The sequence below is a fragment of the Cricetulus griseus genome, chromosome 6 (assembly GCF_003668045.3).
Source record: "Cricetulus griseus strain 17A/GY chromosome 6, alternate assembly CriGri-PICRH-1.0, whole genome shotgun sequence".
Taxonomy (NCBI): Eukaryota; Metazoa; Chordata; class Mammalia; order Rodentia; family Cricetidae; genus Cricetulus; species Cricetulus griseus.
Genome location: NC_048599.1, coordinates 50,334,983 through 50,355,543, shown reverse-complemented (window position 1 = coordinate 50,355,543; position 20,561 = coordinate 50,334,983). Strand labels below are relative to the sequence as shown.

The following is a 20,561-nucleotide window of genomic DNA, read 5'->3' as shown; positions in this document are numbered from 1 at the left end:
TCTGGCCCCTGAACACTCTCATAAAGAGTGTACCTCACAATGGAGTGGGATTTCTCCCAGGGAAGCAAGGCTGCTCCCAGAGCCTAACACTCCTCAGTGTCACCGGAAAAGGAAAGGTCACAGGATCATTTCACCTGGTGTAGAAAGAGTAAGCACAAATTCAACATTCATTCAAGATGGACGCTCTCAAGAAATAGAAATAGAAGCCGAGTGTGGCGGTGCACACCTTTAGTCTCAGCACTAGGGTGCTGGGGTTCTCTTTCTGTATATATGTTTCTCTTATTGGCTGATGAATAAAACACTGGGTGGCTAGTGGCCAGGCAGGAAGATAGGCAGAGGAGAATTCTGGGAAGTGTAGGCAGACAGGATTCACCTTGTGAGTCTGGGAAGAAAGGACGAGGCAGGCGGTCTCTGGTAAGATAAGACCACGTGGAAATACTAAAATTAATAGAAATGGGTTATAATTAAGACAGAGATAGCCAATAAGAAGCCCAAGCCATTGGCCAACAGTTTCATAATTAATACAGCATCTGTGTGCTTATTTGGGGTTGAGGTGGTTTCGGAACCAGGCTGGACAAGAACCTCTCACAATACTAGGGAGGCAGAGGCAGGAGGATATCTGAGTTCAAGGCTAGCCTGGTCTAAAGAGCCAGGTCCAGATACACAGAGAAACCCTGTCTCGAATGAAAGAAAAAAGAAACAGAAATGGAGGTGTGGGAGAGATGGCTCAGCTTTTAGGAGCACATGCTACTTTTCCAGGATTCATGTCAGGCAGCTGGCAGCTGACCAGCTCCAGGGGATCCAACGCCTCCGGCCTCTGTGGGTACCTGAATTCATGTGCGCATGCATACCCCTATATCCACATAATTAAAATGAAATGAATCTTTCTTTAGAAAAAGTAGATGTTTGGTTATAAACATGTTCAATAGACTTACAGTGAATATCACACACTGGTGAAAAACTTGATCTCTTCCTCCTCCGATCCCGGACGGGGCATGGTATTCAGTAACATACTGTGTATTCTGGACAGTGCAATAATGCAAGGAAGGGAAACAAAAGTCATACAGAACAGAAATGAAGAACAGAAACAGTCCTGATTTTCAGATTTCAGAAAAGCCAGTGTAGAAAATCCCTTGGAATCTACCACATAAATAAATAAATAAATAAATAAATAAATAAATAAATAAATCTAGAATAACTGGGTACACCAAGGTCACAGGGTTGTATTTCTATACTCCAGAAAGGAACACAGAACCACCGCAGTTAAAATGTCATACCAGGTACAATCACACATAATGCTTACCTGCAAGGCTATCAAACATACACATGTATGATGTGTGTGATACTGATGACGAGGCTTTCCACATGCTTGGTCATCAGCCTCCTTGGTCATCATTGATTAATGATGTTAATCTATGAAAATATGCATCACACTCATAGACGGGAAGAGCTGAAACAGTAAAAATGCCGATTCCACTTTGATTAGCAGCATTTTCTATCCACATACTCAACATTCATCTAATTTAGAAGTCAGGGGAACTAGACTCAGAGAAAAGGCATAATGAAATACCTACAAGCCATCTACCTAGTTAGGGACAAAGGCTTACTTAATAGCAGCAGTGACCAAAGCATCATGACTAAGGCTGGAGGTGGTAACAGGGAGGAGCCCTTGCTGGGTGAGCATGAGGACACAAATTTAGATCCTTAGAACTAACAGGAAAAAGGCAGGTGAGGCTGTTCCTGCCTGTGACTCTAGCAGTTTGGAGGGCAGAGAAAGGATGGATGGATGTTTGGGGCTTGCTGGTCATCAGCTTAGCCCAAACAATGAAGGACCCTGTCTCAAGGGAATAAAGCAGAGAGTGACAGAGGAGGAGGAGACCTGGAGTCCTCTCTCCTCTGTGTGCACCTGCACAGACAAATACACATACTGCGTGAGAGCTTACGAGCATACACGCACGGAAAAGAGAGAGAGAGAGAGAGAGAGAGAGAGAGAGAGAGAGAGAGAGAGAGAGAGAGCAAAAGACAGAAAATAGATGTATCAAAAAATTCAACATAGCAATCTCTAAGTTACACAGACAGAATTAGATATAACAAAAGAGTTCAGTCATCAGAACCTCTAAATTACACAAACACACACACTCCTTTTTAAAAGAACTCAAAATTGATCATAGACTGATGCAAGACTATAAAAGTATTTATTGTTTTAAAAACAAAAACAAAATCCAGGGTTTAGGTCCAGGCTAGTCCTGAGATCAAACATATACTCCATTAAATGATAATTGATAAATAGGACTTTATAAAATTGAAAACATTTTCCTGGACTTTTAGAAGACAAGAAAGCATAGATGAAGAGGAATGAGTTTCAAATATTTAATATGTCAGTCTAGGAAAGAACCACCAGATCTCGTTAATGGAGAACTAAACAATCCAATTAAAGTTATACAAGAGACATAAAGACATTCCATCAAAGACATTCCAGCAAAAACATAAGGAGAGGAGAGGTAAACTATTTCACACACCACCTATCAAGGAGAGAAATTAAGGCCTTCACTACATATCAGCATACAGCTATGAGAACAGCCCAAAGAAAACTGGAAAATAGACAACACAAATGCTGGCCTAGATGCTAAGAAACTAGGAAACTAGACTTGTACTGCCAATGGGAATGTAGCTCTCCTAGCTGCATAACAGCTCGGTAGTTTCTTAAAAACTCAGTAACATAGGGCTGGAAAGATTGTTCAATGGTTCAGAGTGTTGGCTGCTTTCCAGGTTTAATTCCGAGCACACACACTGGCAGTTCACAACTGTCTGGAACTCCAGTTCCAGGGGATTCAACACACTCATATAGACGTGCATACAGACAAATCACCAATGCACATAAAAGAAATCATTTTTTAAAAATTAGTCTTTTTAGGATGCTGTCACAGGATAAACCAAGCACAGTGGCCTCAACAGATGAAATTCATTTCCACAGCTCTGAGGGCCAGAAGTGTAAGATTCAGTGGTTTGGGGATCTGCTGAGAGCCCATTTTATGGCTTACACTTGGTGCCTTCCAGCTGTAATCCTCATGTGGTACAAGAGGGTATTATCCAGACCTTTTATATAAGGTTGCCATCATCTGCCTCATGATCAAATCACCTCCCAAACACCTCACCTTCTGACTCCATCACATAAAAGATTAGGTTTTGACACAAGAATTTGAAGACAAGGGACCTGAACATTCAGCTTGCCACATCAAGAATATACTTTTCACATGGACTAGTGATTATATCCTTGGGCGTGTGCTACAGGAAAATGTACATAAAAGCTTATATATGATTCTTCATAGAAATTTTATATGTAAGAATTGAAATCTATAAACACCCTTAAAGTTCTACCATAGGACAGCTAAACAACTGTGGAGTAGTGTTCTGGCTTTATTTCTGTTCGTGTATGTAACAAATGACCAAGACAAAAGGCAACTTAGGGGCAAAAAGGGTTTCTCTTTTAGCTTATAAGTGCAGATCACAGTGCATCTGTACAAGAAGTCAAGGCAGAACTTGAAGTCAGGCCTTCTTGTTCTTACACACAACATTGCCTCCAACCAAGTTTACTTCCTAGCTGAAGAAATATGGCAGAAATCATGGAAGATGCTGCTTGCTGGCTCGCATCAGGTTTATTCTCAGCTAATTTTCTTATACAGTTCAGAACCACCTGCCCAGAGATTGGTGCCGCCCAAAGTGGACTAGATTTCCTACATCAATTAGCTATCCAAAATATACCACAGACACACCCACAGTCCAATCTGATCTAGACAATTCATCAATAGAGATTCTCTTTCCAGATCATTCTAGGTTGTGTCGAGTTAACAATTAAAGCTAACCAAGACAAATACTATTCAGTAATGGAAAGGAACAATAGATATATAATGTGTGAGTCTAAAGGGCATTCTAGTGAGTGAAGAAAGCCAGTCTCAAAGGGTCACATATTGATATGATTCTGTTTGCAAAAAAAAAATAAAAAATATAAAGATAGAAACAGAAAATGATTGCAAGGGACTAGAGACTAAAGAGGAATTTAGTATAATTATAAAGGGGTAAAGTAAGTGTAGATGGACTCCCAAATAACTGTATAGAGACTTATTATTAATTATAAATGCTTGGTCAATAGCTTAGGCTTGTTGCTAGCTAGCTCTTACATCGTAACTCAACACATATTTCTTTCCTACCACATGGCAGTATCTTTTTTAGCACAGCATGTTCTTCTCCTGCTTCCTTTGCATCTGGATGGTGACTTCACCTTTCTTCATCCCTGTGCTCTCTTTTTGTCCACAAGTCCTGCCTAACCTCTACCTGTCTAGCTATTGGTCATTTAGACCTTTATTAAACCAATGAGAGTAACAAATATTCACAGCTCATAAAAAAATTGTTCCACAGCATTTCCCCCATTTTGTCTAATTAAAAAGGAAGGTCGTAGCTTTAACATAGTAAAACTATATACAATAATAATAATAAGAGTTATCAAGTAAGAATTAGAGGTACAATATCCAGTCCACTTGTATTTAGAAAATTCAGAGAAAATACTCCATTATCTATCTTATCTTTGTGAGTCTAAAGTTTTTTACCTAATTTACTTTTTATCATAACTAAGGAAAACTAAAAGTTTAACTATTTAGTCTTTAACTCCATCAAAGACTCCAGAAACATGTACTATTACCTAATGACAGGGACATCTGGCTGCTTTGACAGTTATCCAAAGTTCCTCAGCAATATTGGGGCTTCCATCTTGGCCTACAGGCCTAGTATATATCTGATAGACATTTATGAGAAGCAGGGAATTTTGAAGGACTGTCCTACCTTGTCTTGGCAAAGTTTGGCAGTTGCTTTCTTTTGCATTCTAATCATCCAGTTTGGAAAGTACACTGTCAGCAATTGAGGCAAGGGCAGTTTCTTTGTCCAGTGGCTAGCTTTTACAAGGAAAGAAAACTCCATATGATGTTTCTTTGATGCCCATCATCTTCTCTGAAGTAAATTGGTGCTGCCAGGATAAGATGTGTCTCACTATCATGAAAAGTCTCAGGTTATTAAACATCTTTAATGACACTTTAATGACATTCTGTATGTCTTTGAAGTGTTCAAAGACCATCTGTCTACCTAAATATATCTGCTTAACCTTGAAAACATAGTTAATATAACAAGTTTGATTATTATAGATGACTACTAACCTGTATTTCTTAATTATACATATCATTTCAAAATGGTCTGCATAAGCACAATACCCCAAATAAGAGTAGAAACATACATACAGTATAACAGAAATAAGTTTAAATTTGAATCAACAGAAATCCATAACAATGTAAAATATTTTGAGAGTAATAGTTGTTTTTTGAATTAAAGTAGATTCAAAGTAGGGAAAAAAAAACCTTTATCTCATCATTTCTATACTGTATCACCCTTTTTCCTTTAGATAGAGATCTTTGTTTAGTTTGTTTCCTGACCATGACCAATAACAACTTGTAACCAAACCCCTTAAATGATGACAAACATCCATAACCCATCTTTAGGGAATGTGGGCATTGTTTTCTCTAGATTGCTTCCTGTTGTCTGGGGTGCCGGCATCTTTAGGGGACACTGAGAAAAATCAGAATTATGGTCAAGTCCTCAATGGAGCATGTAACATGATAAAACACACACACACACACACACACACACACACACACACACACACACACACACAGACATATATTTGGGTTCAAAGAAAAGCAAAGAGACCTGGCCATTAGCTCTTACCTCTACCTCAGACTGAAAGGTAATCCTGGCTCCACCAAATCTCAGACTGTAATCCAAGACTGCTATGCTCTCCTCATCGTGACTGGAGAATCCTGAGACTGAATGCCTTCCTATCCTCCATGTGGTTGGAGAATGAATGCCAGCTCTGAGACTTTGCTCCTATCTTATACACCTCCTTAATGTTGGGATTAAAGGTGTGTGATCCCAGGTGTTGGGATCAAAGACTCTTTACTATTATGAAGGTCATGGTGTCTTTGAACTAACAGAGATCTGTCTGCTTCTTAATCCTGAGACCTGGAATTAAAGTTATGTAACACCACTGCCTGATCTCTATAGCTTGAGACTTACTTTGTTTTCTGAATCCTCAGGTACGCTTTAATAAATCATGAATAATAGGAGTAGTTTATGAAGCTGGACCATCTCAACCAGCAGACTTGAAGCTGTTCTGGATGCAGAACTCTGAGGAAACTGCAACAGAGGTGCTCTGAGATGTTGGATCACCTGGGCCATTCATTTTCATTGGTGTCTGATTCCCTTGCTCTGAAAATACATAAACTTTCAAAAGCAACACACATATCTGCATTAATACAAATACAGAGTGTGTGTTGTACCTGTTAGCCAAAGATGATTTTTTTTTTTGTTTTTTGTTTGGGTAGGTAAAATATGCTACATGTTTTGTAGTTTTTCTAGGTTCATTTCTATGCCAGGATTTTCAGGGGATCTTCCTCAATCAAACCTGATTTTCTTCAAGCTTGGATGAATCCACAGCCTTTCATTTTCTGTGGGAACAAAAGCATAACCTCTTCCCCAAAGCAACTTTTTAATGTCTATTGTAGTAAAGATATTTAAAATATATATAAGTTAGTTCAATCCAGCAGCCTTAACGATCCAATGTCTCTCAGCAGCTATTATTTGTTCATCAGCAATCAAAAAATTCAAAGACAGCACAAAAATATACAGGACCAAGACTCCCCATGTATTTCTCATCTTTATGTGACTTTTTCCTTTATATTATTTTATTATTTCTTTAAAGACTTTATTATTTTTAAACTTTTTTCTATGACTGTCTCTTCCAAGCCTATGTACATTTTAAAACATACTATAACCCATTTAGAGTTTTTTTCCATCTAGATTTGTCTTTAATTTTTACCTGTAATCTTTTCTGTTTGCATGAGAAAAGCCTTAAACCCTGGGTGACTTAGCTCATGGCACACTAGCAGGACTCACTCTGGTGGCTCAAGCTCAGAGGTAGCTGGGAGATGTATCTCTGTATCCTGGCAGGTATGAAAGATGAAAGACTAGGAAGCCATGCTTGGCTCTGTTGTTGTGTGTGTGTGTGTGTGTGTGTGTGTGTGTGTGTGTGTGTGTGTGTGTGTGTGTGTGTGTGTGTTTGGAGTCTTTTTAAAAGCATTCTCAGGTCTTATATGGATATAGTTGCCAGACATTAATCACCATTTGTAGACAGGGTTTTCTGTCCTTCCAGCCCAATCCCAAATAACCACAGGGAGACTTCTTATTACTTATGAAGGTTTGGCTGATAGCTCGGGCTTGTTACTAACTAGCAGTTCTTACAAAATTAATTTAACTCCCCCACTTTTTTTAAAATCTATGTACTACCACTGGCTTGGTACCTTTTTTCAGCACAGCAAGTTCATCTTGCTTCTCTCTGTGTCTCCTGGTGACTCTACCCTTCTTCTTCCCAGAGTTCTCTCTGTCTGGCTCTCATGCCAATACATCCTTTTGCTGGCTACTGGTCATTTATCTCTTTATTAAACCATTGAGAGCAACAAATATTCACAATGTACAAAGAGATTGCTCCATAGACATCAGGGACCCCATGTTATCATGGAACACTGTAGCATCTTGACTGTGGTTAAGTATACATAAATCTATATAAACATGGCCATAAACATATGCATACACATACACACACACACACATACACACACACACACACACACACACACACACACACACACGTACTGTATCAATATCAATTCTGTGGTTTTGATGTTATATGATAGGTACCTGGGGGAGGGTACTTGAAATGTTATCTTTATGAGTTGCATATGAATTTATAACTGTCTCAAAATATAGTTAATTTGTAAAGATTTTCTGATCTTATATGTATGAGTGTTTTGCCTGTATATAAGCATGTGTACCAGGTGCCCAAGGAGGCCAGAAGAAGCCATCAGATCTCCAAGAACTGGAGTTACAAATGTTTAGGAGCCATCATGTTGGTGCTGGGAAATGAACCTGGATTCTTTGCAGGAGCCACAGGTGCACTTAACTGCTGAGTGAGTCATCTCTCCAGCTCCATCAAAAATAGTTTTAGAAAATATTGTTTCATTATTCCCAGAGTCCCTAGTTACTAATGAGAACACTGGTCTCCACATGGTGATTCTGTAAGTTTCAGGTTCTCTTCCATTGCACAGATAAAAACTGACAATGCTCCAGCATATGTCTCCATAAAAATGGAATAGTTCTTTAAATATTATAACATAAAGCATGTCACAGGTAGACCACACAATCCTATAGGACAAGCAGTTTTTGAGAGGTCTAATAGGACACTTAAGGAGATGCTCCATAGGCAAGCTGGTAAGTCAAAATCCCCCAAACATAGGTTGTATAATGTTTTATTGACACTAAACTTTCTTAATGCCAATGACAAAGGACAAACAGCTGTGGAAAGACACTGGACTACGGAAAAAAAAAAACTGAACTGAATCAACCAGGGTACTTCAAAGATGTACTGACCTCAGTATGGAAACCCGGACATGTATTACGTTAGGGTAGGGGTTTTACATTTGTTTCCACAGGAGAAGAAAATCTTTAGATACCATCAAAATTGATCAAGATTCAAGTTGATAAAGACAACCCTCTAGACAAGGACGACTGACAGTTATTTACTGAGGTATATCTCATGAACCAAATAAAAGCCTCTCAAAGGAATGGGAAGTGCTTTGTTTTTATCCTCACAGGAAAACCCACCTCCGGAAGTCAAAGAACACTGCATGGGTAGATACTTAAAGGAAAGAAGGTAGCTATAACCATCAAACAAAAGGAACGTGCCATACAGTAAACTTTACAGCTGTCTCTCAAATAATTCTATTTCTCTTCATTTCCTAGTCCCTATTCAATCAAATCAATGCTGGATTTAGAGTTGGATTTGGCTTTCCTCCCCTAAAATCCAAGCATGTTATTTAACAAAATTTTAAAGTTTCTGTGTTATATCAAGAAGCCAATTGATGTAATACAGAATAAATGAAGAATTGGAGGATTATCTTTGTCTTTTCTTGGCTCTTTCTTTCAAGGCCTATACCCTCTCATAATTGTCGTTTTACAATGGTTGCCTTTCCCAATACACATACATGTACAAGCAAACATTTCTCTGATGACACTTATGTTTGAATCCCATACAGCCAATGAAGACCCGCCTGACGACAATCCATGCATGCTCCGGAAAAAGAATTGAGCCATACTTTTCTGACTGCATTGGATTCAACTCACTTTGTTTCGACTGACACTCCGACCAGAGCCTCGAGTACTGACTTCAATCAAGTTGAGGATTTCAACCTAGATCTTCAATCAAGCAAATCCCACCTAACATGGACTGGAGATAACTGATTAGAGACTTTCCCTGTGCTAACATTTTTTTCCACAGGACCCCACAAGGCTACCATCGTCCCATTTCAACAGGAAGTAACTTAGAAGATGCTATGCCCCCACTCCCCATTATCGTTTATTAGGGTAGTGTAAGCCTAGTTAGGAATAACTTTCTTATTGTTTAGAGTTGGGATTGGAAGGAGGTGTTCAAGTTAGACACCCTTTCCACATGACTTTAGGGCTTAGCCAGAATAGACATAGTTAGGATGTGCAATAACAGATTATTGTATTTTCTTATATTTCACCTTTATGATTGTTAATTTTGGATGTTTTACACTATTAAATTTTAATCCTCTTTTAGACTAAAAGGGGAATTGTAGGGAGACACTGTAGCCCCGCCTCCTAGTAGCCCGGACAGGTGTGTCGGGACACGCCCGTAAGGGCATTGTCAGGGGAGGTCTAAAGGTGACTAGGGGAGGATTTTTAAGGGATGGTGGACACGTGGATAGCCCCTTCTTCCTTCTCTCTGGCCTGGCTGCCTTGCTGCCCCTGGCACACTTTGGCTTGCACTTGGCTGGTGTTTATCTGAATAAAGAAACCTTAGCCTTACAGACTGTGGATCGATCTCTTCACTGTATAGCCTTAGCTATCCTAGACATCACTCTGTAGACCAGACTGGCCTTGAACTCAACAGATATCTGCCTGCTTCTGCCTCCCAAGTTCTGGGATCAAAAGGGAGCACTACCACTACCCAGTTGTTTCTAAGGCAAAACCTTTGTCTTTAGTTTTTGGGAGTTTGCTTGTGGTATGTGTGAGTACAGTTATGAACTGACTCCCTTTGGGCTTTTCTAAGTGTATTGCATTTATAAGTGTAAGTTGATTACCACATTTAGTACGTTCAGAGCTGTAGATTATTCAAACACTTTTCTGTTGCCTACTTTTTGTACCCTCTTTCCAGGGCTTTGGTTCTAGAAACACATTTTCTGTCCTGGGCTCATTCTTTGTGAGACACCTGTGTTTTCCCACAATTCTCACCTGGGACCAACTCCCATTCACTCTCTTTCACTGCATTATTCCTTGAGTCTCCAAACATAGCTAGGAAATGATCAAAATGGAATTTCCTGGGTATCTGATTCTTGTTCTGGGCTTCTCTTACTTTCAGATTGATCTCTTATAAAAAAACATATATGTCCCCAGAAATAGCCAATCTAGGCAGATCCTTCAAGGTCTTGCATATTTCCACAAGAATGACACACCCACCCTGGGCTGTTGCCCTTTGGGACATAGCCTCTCCAGGAGGACTCTGGTGCTTCACCACTGCCCCCTTTCCTATCTCCAAACCATGCTCCTTTCCCAACCAAACCCTGCTTTGCTTCCCTAGGAGCTTGTCACTCCCTCGAGGATCTCCCTGCCCCCAAAAAATCTTCCCACCACCAAATCTGGGTCTCTCTGCAAGATCCTGTAGCCCCTCTACTGAACCACTCTCTTGGCTTCTTTAGACCACAAGTATTCTCTCTGAGCATCAGTTCTCTTTCACGGACTCCATTCCCTTCATGCATTTTCTAAGTTTTTAACAAACTGTAACACTCACTCAGGACTTTCAAGATCTGAGTGTATTTTCACATGTATGTGCACTCGGGAACACACACACACACACACACACACACACACACACACACACACACACACACACTGTCATGTGCAATGTGTGAGACACCTGTCCCCAGCTGGTGGTGCTATTTGGGGAGCTTCTGGGACTGTCAAGAGGTGGGAACTGACTGGCTGAGACAGGTTTTTGAAGCTTATGGCCCAGACACAGGTTTCTCCATTCTCTCCATTTCTCTCTCCTTCCCTCCCTTCCTCCAGCTCTTTGTCTTTCTCCCTCTTTTTCTATCTTCGTCCTCCCCCCACTCTTTTCTCCCTCCCTTCCTCCCCCATTCCTTTCCCTCTCTCTTCCCTCTCCTATCCGCTGCACCGTGAACGCCTTCTCTTCCACATGTTCCAACCTCCAGTAACTGCACCCTTCCTCACCCATCACGATGGACTGGACACTCAGAAACCATGAGCCCAAATGAACCTTTCCTCCCATAGGAAGTTTGTCTCAGGCGTTTTTGGGAACAGTGAGAGTAACCAATACAAAGATGACTGTCTTTTAGATTTACCTCACTCTTGTGTGTACTCCTGGTGGCTCAGTAGTATCCCAGTGCTGATAGGCACAGCATGTTCTTTACCTATTCCTGGTGAATTTTGAGTTTTTTTTTTCTTCCTTGGGCTTTTTGTTAATTCACCATCCTTTAGTGTTTTGTCTGAAGTCATCTGTCTTCAGAATAGCTCACTTTTCTTCCATATGGCCCAGAACAATAGGCCTTTAGCCTCGCACCTCCATTTTCTGGGGCCAGAGGAGAACCTATATACTTTCTGATGTCAGGCGGTCACGTCAAGCTGTGTGTCAAAATAAATGAGAAGTGGGCATCAGTATGGAATCAAGCAATTGCAGGTTTGCAGGGGGCATGGCAGGAGGGGCAGGAAAGCCTCAACCAATCTCAGGGTGAGGTTCTGTGGACTCACTGGCTTTTGTGTGAAGGAAACAGGCCACACCAGACAGCCCAGGCTAGAGCTCCCTGGAGAGCTGGAGCCTCTGGGCTGGGCTTGGGTTCCCTGGCCTCCTGCCCAGTGTCGTGAGGCAACCCAAATGAGAGCCCAAGAGAGCCAAGAGCCACAGGGCTGTTTTTCTAAGATTTAAAGGGGATTATGTCATCCACCCAGCCCTTGTTTGCCCAAGGGAAGAACCTCAAGTCTCCTCCCTCAGGACCCTCAGATAGATCTTTCTACTGTCAGTGTGGTGGAAGAGAGAACAGAGCTGCAGGCAGCTAGAGCAGCTGGGATGGCTCCTGGCAGAGGCCTGAGGGGTAGATGACTGCACCTGATGACCAAATGAGATTGCAGTTTGTGGGCCACCATGCTGACTGTTTACATACGCATAATCAGAGGGAAGGGGAAAGATTTGGGGGAGAAACACCAGAGAAAAACCCAAGAAGCCACAAGACCAAGACGAGCATCAGCGATCTGGTAATGACTGGGTGTGCTGTGAGGCTGCTGTTTATCCCAGACAGAGCTGGTGCTTTCCTGAGATCTGGTGACAATTTGGGGCACATATATTTAGGGGGAAGGGCAAGTCCTGGGAAGAGGTTTTGAGTCAGGAGACCTGGGATTGAAACCCAGCCATGTGGTCCACAGCTTTTCAGATCTGAGGCAACTAGCTAGCTACCCACTCAGCCTGCAGAGTCCCTGCCTGGAGGAGCAAGCCAGCCAGCCCCACTGCACAGGCATGCCTGGGCATATGGTTTTGGAGGCCCAGGCTCACTAAGTCTCTGGCTGGACATCACAGTGAACCTATCAGTACATTATCTGGTTACCCCCCAACACCTGTGAGATCTCCCCCAACTGAAAGCATAGTCTGTTTTTGCTTCTAGACTCTTACTGTCAGAGCAAAGTCCTGTTAGAGTCAATCCTCACCCAGCTTCTCCTATTACAAGTGTTTCTGAACAACTTATTATGAACCACAAAGTCCTATCTTGGGAAAGAACCACTGGATCTGATATCCTAAGACCACACTTTTTAGGGTTGTCCATAGGAGATAAAGGGGCAATAACATCCAGACGGGTAATTCCAACATAGAATGTGATCATCTGGCCTCTCGAAGATTCTTTACGAGATATAGTGAGAATAGAAGATTCACATCAAAGAAAGCAAAGCAAGATGTAGGTAATCGACCATTCTGCTGGTGGCTGTGTATGGCCTAACCTTCCTGGACTATGTCCTCCACACAGGGTCCCTGCATCTGAAATGATTCAGCCAGGGCCACAATGAGGTATTTGTGAACAAATGTAACAAAAATCTAGTGCAGTGACCCTCAACCTTCCTAATGCTGCGACCCTTTAATACAGTTCCTCATGTTGTGGTGACCCCCGACCATAAAATTATTTTTGTTACTACTTCATAACTGTAATGTTGCTACTGTTATGAATCGTAATGTAAATATCTGTGTTTCCATTGGTCTTAGTTGAACCCTGGGAAGGGTCATTCAACCCACAAAGGGGTGGTAACTCACAGGTTGAGAATCAGTGATCTAAAGGGACATTATGGTGACAAAGACACTGAGATTTCAAAGAACATATGTGACAAAATTTGTGATTTCCGAACCCATGTTTTATTTTACTTTATTGTGTGTGTCTGTGTGCATTCAGGTACACATTTGTGTGTGAGCATGCATGGCACATGTGTGCATGCCCATGTAAAGGTAAGAGAAAAACTTTGGGTGTCACTACTCAATACTATCCATCTTGTGGGGGTTTTTGGTTTGTTTTTAATTAATTTTTTTTACTTTTCTATATGTGTACTGTATTTATATCATTTACCCCCCAACCTTCTCCTTTCAACCCCTCCTGTGTTTCCATCCATCCCCTCTCAAATTCCTGACCTCTTTTTCTCGCGCGTGCATACACACACACACACACACACACACACACACACACACACACACACACATATATATATATATATATATATATATATATATATATAGAAGGAGAGAGAGAGAGAGAGCCTGCAGAGCCCCTTTAGCATTACTCATATATATAAGTTTTTAGGGCTGACCACTGGACAACCTATCAGGAGGCTCATCCCTGAGGAAGAGCGAGTCTCCCTCCCTCTGCAGCCACTAATTGTCTGTACCTCTTCATCTAGGGGTAAGATAGGATTTCTTACTGGCCTGGAGCTTGCTCAGTAGGCAAGGCTTGCTAGCCAGCCAACAAGTCCTAGGAACCATGGGTCTCCACCTCCCCGGCACTGAGACAACAGATATGTGCCATCATGTCTGGCTCCTTTGAACTCATGCCTTAATGCCTTCCCAGAAAGCACTTCACTGACACAGCTATCTCCTTAGCTTATTAACTTACACAGTATTTAAATTTTTTGTGAATCTATAGCATGAGTTAAATAAATACTTGATTCTTCTCTCTATACTCCTATTAGATGGCCAAAATTCCACTTTACACATTTTCTCATGAAAAACTCATGTATACAATTATCCTAAAATCAGCAAGATGACACCTCTAATCTAGAAATAGAAAGCTCCCAGGATATCTAATTAGACCCATCCCATGCTCTCTGGAGCCCTCTGGAAGCTGTTGCTGCACTGTGAGAGGACCACTAAACACAAGGTGAACCGAGTGAGCTGTTGTCAGAGACTGTGATGCACCAGGCTTCAGTACAAACCCCTCCCTTGTCATCAGTCACTCTGACGTGTCTCTATAATCACATCCTGTGGTGGCCTGGAGGCAGGTATCAGACAGGTTGTGGGGCAAAACATGAAAGTGACTTACTGACAGGTTTGTGACTACCTGGCTTTGAGATGGGCTGTCAGACAGGTACCAGAAAGAAACCGTGGCGCCAGCATGCAGATGTGTGCTGGAAAAGGAAAGGATGGCAGAGTGGTTGTGCCCACAGCACCCAGAAGCAAAGGCTGGCAAGCCTGCATTTTAATTATTTTCTCTCCTCTTCTGTCTGCTTGTTCCCTATGAATTCAGGCAGCCATGGTTAGTGGAATTCAGCCTCCTCTCTATCATTTCACATTTCCCCCTGAAAATTGGCTTTCTCTTAGTTGTGGAGTTCCTGTTGGAAGGGGAAGGAGGACACTGGAGGTGGGAGATGTGCACTGCTTCTTTATTTTCAAAATAAAGAACATCAGTCAAATTGGCTTCCCTAGTGAGGCCATCACTGCTGGCACATTTTCTGATCAGGGAGGACAGTAAGAGTCATCTCGAGTTATATCTCACTGACCACCAGATCCTATACCCCACAGATACAGATGTGTATTCCAGGGAATATTTCTGATTCCTTTTTCTTCTAAGGTTGGCTTTCATCAGCAATTACTAGGAATAGTCTGGCTACCAGCATCAGACACAGCCAGGCACGCAGTGAATGGTGTTCGGGTCATGAGGTAGAGTACTGGCATGGTGCAGGGTTAACTCAAGAGGCCATGAAGGCAACAGTGATGGACCTAGCAAGATCTGAACATTTCTTCTCTTGATGTTCCTGCAGCCCAGAGCTCCCGTCAATGGTCCTAGTACCTACATCATCAGTGTTAAGCATCAAGATGGGCCTCAATGTCCAGGCTAAATCTTGAAGTCTTGGTGCATAGCAATTTGAAGTGCAGAAATGGGCAGGAGTAACATCATAAGCCATAGACAGTTTCCTGGAAGCTACTAAAGACAGACACTTCTCTGTCAAAGCAGGGCTCCTGTAGGGAATCACAAGGCTGGCTAAGGTGGGTCCTTTCTTTTCCATCCATGCTTGGATCTAGAGTCTGTGCTAACAGTGAAGCCACAGCTCTGCTGGAGCAGAGCATCCTGAGGCTAAAACTGAAACAACAACAGAAACAGTGTGAAAGCCCCTTGTTGAACCACAGCCCTGGCCTGGTGTCATTTTTGAGAATATACTTCTCTATTCTGCAAATGGTTTACTGTTTTCTTTATGGTCCAGCTATTTATGTGCCCTGAGAACTCTCTAGCAACTCCTTTACCGAGAAATGAACTGGCTCTTCCGGGACCATACCTCTTGTGTTTGTCATATCTGGAAGGAACCAGACTCTGGAGCTTCCAGAAAAATCAACATTCCAGATGGTCTTTGTGGACCAATGTGTCTTGTGGTAGCAAGTGGCTGAACACTCCAACCAAATGCACTAACTGTGAAAACGTCACATCTAAACCTTGGAGAACAGCCCAAACCTATCCCTTGATAGTTTCTCATCTTTCCCCCTGTACCACAGCTGGGCTCTGAGAATGGAGGTCCCACCCTGCAGCTAAGATCTAGAGGTTGGGGGAAGGCCATTAGGTAGATTCACTTACCTTTCAGGCCTGCCCTTAGAGGTGGAACATGGGAACTCAGACTGTAGAACAATCTCTTTTCTACTTCCGATTAGAAGAATCCAAAGAGTTCCTCATCCAAACCTCATATCATATTTTATATGATGTGCTATCATCAACTCATCTATGCACCCTTTCTGGGTCTATTTGATGAAAGGGCATCCATGTAATTGAAGCCTGGTGTTTTGGAATAGTGGAGTAAAGAAAGCTTTGGGGTCACTCAGATGGAGCTGTGGCTCTATTGGCCATGAGAAGCCACCATCTGCTCACCAAGTCTGTTTCTTCATCTTTTAAATGGGTTGTTGACGATGGAGGTGACATGAACAAATGCTGAGCATCAATGAGTGGTAGCCATTGGTGATGGCAGGATTTGCCATCATCACTATGGTTGTCATTGTCATCACCAGTAAACATTAAAGATCTTTAGAAAATAACCCCTGAGCTAGAAATTAACTTCCAGCAATCCCTTCAGAGCCAACATAATGCCACATCTAATTCCTTCCGATTCTAACTCTGCTATCTAGAAACTTGTGCTGTACACATTTGCAAGCAAACACTGAAGCCAATCCATTGTGTGTGGATGTGCACATTACCTGTACCAGGCCTCCTGCAGAAAAGGAAACCAGCTTCTTCCTGCATCTCCTCGGATTAAAGAAGGCAGGATAGAGACTGTGGCCTCTCTTTTAAGGCTCCATCACCTGAGGAGGCACGCTGTCACTCCCAAGACATCAGAGTTTGGAAAAAACACTGATTGGAGAGTTGGCTCAGGGTTGGAGAGAAGGCTCAGCACTTAAGAGTGTACACTGCAGAGGGCCTGAGTTTGGTTCTCAGAAAACTTGTCACCAACTGAAAGAACAAGTGGTGAATATAAACCCCAAATAGATAACACATCTACGATGACAATGACCTTCAGGAACACTAGAGGCCAAACATAGTGAAAAATGCAAAATACTTGCAGACAAAATACTCATATATGTAAATAATTTTTAAAAAAAGAATCAAGATTTTTATTCCTTTGGGTTGAAGGGAAGTGATTCCATTAAAATAGTGAATTTCTAGACGAACACAATGATTTTAAAATTTGCTAAGATAATTACAAGCATGCGGAAAAGGAGGACCAGGGGACAAACCCTAGAGGCCAAGGACTGCAGGTCAAGGGTGAGACAGAACTACTCCAAAAGGGCTAGCTATGTACCCAGCTAGCTAAGGGAAGTGTCAATACAGCAAAACTGCAATCAAAGAGGAGATTGTCCTGGTGGGGAAAGAAAGGTCCCTATAAGATGTGCAACAGAACTGTTTAAAAAATGAGTGCAAAAAAAATAAGTATTACAAAACATTTGGAAGAATGCTGGAGGGCTGTGGAGATCTCAGATGGAAGAAGTTCCAGATGAAGAGTAAGGAATGTACCAGAATCATCAGTTCATCAGGAGAAGTGACTATCACAGGTTTGTAGGGGCTGAAAACAGAGCTTCAAAATACACAAAGCAAAAATTTGTGTATGCAATTCAGAGAAGTGGGGAATTCTACAATCCCATTTTCAAATGTTAATACCTGTTGTCTGACATTGGTAGGAAATCTAGGCCTCAAATCAGCAGTGGTATCTGTATTTGCATAAAACCACCAATGTCTTGGCTTGGTTGGTATTTAGAGAGCACCATGCCCAATGGATCTTTTGTCAGGAAGGCAGTGTGTTAAATGAAATCAGTCAGAAAGACAAATGCTGGGGTCTGTGAGCTAGCTCAGGAAGTAGAGACACTTGCCACCAAGTCTGATGACCTGAGTTAGAACCCTGGAATCCACAGGGTGGAAGAAAAGCTCGAACCCTGGCAGGTGTCTTCTGACCTCCCCATGCACACTGCGGCACATGCCTGTGCACAAATACAAACACATCAGTACATGTAAAATGAAAAAAAGACTACTATGGCATGTTCTCATTTATATACAGAATCTGAAACTGTTGATCTCACAGAAACAGAATAGCAGTTACCAGACCAGAGAAGGCTGTGGGAAGGGTGAGGGCTAACACAAGTGCTAAGTTCCAGTGTTCTCCAGCACAACTTGGAGTTGACAACACTTAGGTGCATATTGCAGAATGGCTTGGAGGAGAAAGAAATGGCTTGGAGAGAAGACTCTGAACGATTATACAAAGAAAGAGGTGGTGTGTTCTCGGTAATAAATATATCAATTACTTTCCCGTGAGCATTAAGCATGGTTTACACGGATTGAAATACCATTCTGCACCCCAAAATACATGTGATTATTATGTATGAATTAGAAACTATATGTTAAAAGGTAGATTGCAAGTGAATCCATAAAGTAAGTTCCGGTAAGTTGAAAAGGCTGCAATGGTGTAGTGAATTTTCATTCCGTTTAATGGAATTCAAACAGAAATCACTGATGGTGAAATATCTAGGAATGCTCAGGTGTTCGGAGGCAGACAGCATTTCTGAGTAACCTTGAGTCAAAGAAGGAGGCACAAGGAAGTCAGACTTTTGAACGAAATGGTCGTGGAAACAAAACATCAAAATGTATGCACTGTGGTAAAAAGTGTTTGGGAGGAAATTATAATTTTTCATACAAAAGAAGGGAAGGTAAGTTTCAAGGCACTGCTTCAGGGTCCTCTTTTTTTTTCTCTACATAACGCTTTATCGATTCTTTGGAAATTTCACACCATGCACCCCCATCCCGTCACCTCCCAGTCCTTCCGTATCCACCCTTCACTCCTGCAGCAAGTACCCCTAAAAGTAGCCCCCTCCAGAAAATTAATTAAAAACAACAATGAAAACCCCCTCACTCCTTTGTCTTTCCAACGCCACTTTATTCACTCTAGTGGCATCAGGAGCTGTGGTGTGTCACTTATATTCCCTTCTGTCCAATCAGCCCCACCCACAAAATGTTCATTGCAATGAGTCATTGGTCTGGATCAAGGCCTCTGGCATTCAGGCATCACCGGACCCTCACCAAACGCATCTCAGATAGATATCCTGCTGTTGCTCCAAGTCTTAGAGAGCTGCGTTTATGTAGATGTGGTTCAGGGTGGTAGGTAGCTAAGCTGGTCAGTCCAGACCACTGGGATTGTCCCATTCAGGTGAGAAATAGAGCCAACGCATCTAGGCCCACACTATGGGGCCAGATCTCCCACACTTGTAATGAGGGTGGGGTCATCTCACCCCTCTGGGGAGGCGGGGGAGGGGGGGCAGCTCTCCTGCTGCAGTGTCCAGCAAGGGGCAGGACCAGCTATCCCAGGGGTGAGAAGGCATAGCATGGCCCTGGATTTCAACCCACACATGGTTCTTATTACTTCCCGTGATAACACAGGTCATAGACATCATCCAAAAACCCCAGCTTCAACAGGAACAAGGACCCAGGCATGGTCCCTGGGAGCAACTTGGGTCTGGATGTCCCCACAATCCTGATGGCAGTTCAGGTCACCCAGATTAGTATGGTCCCAATGATGGCAGCAAGACCCTCAGACACCAACATGGTCTCAGGTGGCTCTCCAGACTCTAGGCACCCACACAACCCCTAGTGCCAACAAGGGCATCAACTCAGACCCTGGCTGCTGCTGGGCCATGGACCCAGACATAGCCTAGGCCTGGGACACTATGGTCTCAGGTGGCAGGCCACTCAGGTTAGTATGGCTCCCACAGCAGTGTGGTGCTCATACACCAACATGGCCCCAGGTGGTAGCCCAGACCCCTGGCATTGGCTTGGCCTTCGATGGTATCAGGAGCTTTAAGGGTCCTCTTTAACAGTCAGAGAAAAAAGAAGGAAAGACAGGTGAGAGGAACTGAGGGACTGGGGGAGGGAAGAAGCAAGGGGGGAGGGAAACACAAAGTTAGCAGAAGAGAAAGAAATAGTAGGAACTGAATAACTTCAAAACAGAGAACACAGAAAATAAACAAAGCAAAAGGGTTATGTGAAAAGATGGAGTAGCTAGACTATCGCACAAATGGCAGTGTGGTTGTGACCGACAAGGATTGACAAAACAACAAACAAAATAAATGATAGAAATGAACAAAGAGCCAGAGACAGGTTCACACTTACAGGGTCATTTGGGTTTTGGCAAAGAAGCCAAAACAGTTTATGAGGGAAAAAATTCTTTTCAAAAAATGGTGCTGCCTTAATTGGGTGAATATTTGGAAACAATCAAGATGCCTTAGCATTTTTCTTTCCCTCGTCTACAGAAATTAACTTGAAATGTATCAGAGATCCAGAGACAAAAGCGGTAAGACAACTAGAGAAACAATGTGAGAGAAT

General features: G+C 42.3%; 1 protein-coding gene across 1 annotated transcript in view; it reads right to left on the bottom strand.

Moving 5' to 3' along the window:
• The window catches only part of LOC103160491 (40S ribosomal protein S18-like), a 183,651-nt gene that overhangs the window by 22,640 nt on the left and 140,450 nt on the right, over positions 1 to 20,561 (bottom strand). Inside the window, 3 exon segments of the mRNA XM_035446112.1 lie at positions 4,837 to 5,017; positions 6,118 to 6,309; positions 11,538 to 11,817. The gene's annotated coding sequence lies outside the window, so the exon portion shown is untranslated.